Here is a 2,002-nt window from a genome sequence, read left to right as displayed (position 1 = left end):
CTCTACCTCACTCAAATCCAATTCATGTGCAAGTCAAGATATTACTCTCATGATGTCATTGGTCTTCTTCCAGAATGAAGGAGGAACCTTTTGTGGGTTGGTAGGGAATGAGGCAGCAGCACCATGAAGGCCTTGGGCACCTTGAGAGGATATAAGGTAATTGGACTCTGCCTGCCTACTCCCAAGAGTTCAGTGCTGCCTCTTTATTGGATGTGGATCTTTGCTCCTAATCATGTTGTAGCAAAGTCCCAATTCTGGTACTTCGTTTCCCAGCTGAAAAAGATGAAGAAGTCTTTGGGAGAAATTGTATACTGTGGACAGGTCTTTGAAAAGTCCCCTCTTAGGGTGAAAAACTTTGGCATCTGGCTGTGCTACGATTCCAGGAGTGGAACCCACAACATGTACAGGGAGTACATGGACCTGACCACTGCTGGTGCTGTCACTCAGTGCTACCCAGATGTTGGAGCCCATCACCGTGTCGGGGCCCACTCCATCCAGATCATGAAAGTGGAAATTCCTGCTAGCAAGTGCCGCTGGCCTGCAGTCAAGCAGTTTCATGACTCCAAAATCAAGTTCCCTCTGCCCTGCAGAGTACTATGTCACCAGCACAAACCACGCTTTACTACCAAGAGGCCCAACATGTTCTTCTAAGTGCAGAGACAAGGAGGCACCTGTTTTATTTGAGCATTTAAATAAATTTCTCAATTGGAACCCCCCCCCAAAAAAAAAAGAATGAAGGATGAACAACAGCTCTACAGACTTTCCAGGGAAATCATATACAGTCTGCATTGCAGGAGACTATCATTGGAAATGTCTTCATAATGAAGAAAAGAAAGTAGAACCAGAATGAGAGTACACATTGGCAATTTTATGAGAGGAACAATAAATTAAATGGGAAATTTTATATTCAAACTATAGAGGCGAATGGCAAAAATAAAGGGGACAGAAATAAAATCAATATATTCTTGTAGATAATTTATAAGTTGAAATTTATTAAAATGTAAATAGTTATAAAATAGGCTTATTTGGGGTAGATAAAGTTTATAATAAATAATAAAAAGAGGCTTACTCTTTCATTGCAATGCTGACCCAAACATTGAAGATGTAGATATGTAGGCTTCCTCTAACTCTAGTTAAAACGGTCAGATTCTTAATAAACACTCTTAAGACATCATATACTTTGAAATTCTCCTATCTGAAAGCCCAGATTGCAAGGCATGATACTACCTTTGAGTAGAACAAAAAAAACCATAAAAAACATAGTCCCAAACATCAAGGACCCGTGGTCTGTTTTCTACAAAACAAACACATGACAAAGAATGTTCAATGCATTGGAGTCAGAACATGCTGTCAGATGAATGAACAATTTTTAGTTATTCGTTAAAGAATATTTTCTCCCATGATATAACCCCATGAAAAGAGCTCAAATATATTATTCTAATTAGAATCTATAAAGTCATGAGCAGGGCAGACCAGTCATGTGAGGAAGAAATACAATGGTCATTGAATCCATTTATGAAGACTGGATACTTCCATTTTAAGGATAGTATCCTAGCTAGCCATCTTTATGGGGCTCTGTCGCTGACTCTCTGGAATTCTTTCTCCACTAAACCCAAAATGGGTACCTTTTCTTCTCTGTCCTGTGCTTTTCAGCTTCCTTTAATGGATGGTCTTTGCCTATTAGAATGTTTCCTCCTCGAGGGTAGTAATTTTTTTTTTTTTTTGCCTGTATTTGTATTCCTAGTCCTTGTATTCATATTGCCAGGCACAATGCCTGGCAATACTAAGTGCTTAATAAATGTGTGTTGACTTGATTTGGCTAAGCAAACTGATTAACCATGCCACTAAAGGCTTTAAATTGGTAAACTCTGGTTTCAGTTCATCAGTGTTAAGAGTGAGAAAAATTGCAAGTTTGGAGGTGCTTATGAAGAGGATCACTTTAAAGGAGGAGAAGGAGGGAAATTGTTATTCCTCATACCATTAATGTCAGCGGTGTGACTTT

At 39.1% G+C, this 2,002-nt stretch overlaps 1 pseudogene; it reads left to right on the top strand.

Moving 5' to 3' along the window:
* Nucleotides 1–123: 123 nt before the first annotated feature.
* Nucleotides 124–651, top strand: LOC114028320 (annotated as a pseudogene).
* The last annotated feature ends 1,351 nt before the right edge of the window (nucleotides 652–2,002 follow it).

The sequence above is a fragment of the Vombatus ursinus genome, unplaced genomic scaffold, assembly GCF_900497805.2.
Source record: "Vombatus ursinus unplaced genomic scaffold, bare-nosed wombat genome assembly UNPS02004884.1, whole genome shotgun sequence".
Lineage (NCBI taxonomy): Eukaryota > Metazoa > Chordata > Mammalia > Diprotodontia > Vombatidae > Vombatus > Vombatus ursinus.
This window is presented reverse-complemented; position numbering and strand designations above follow the sequence as displayed.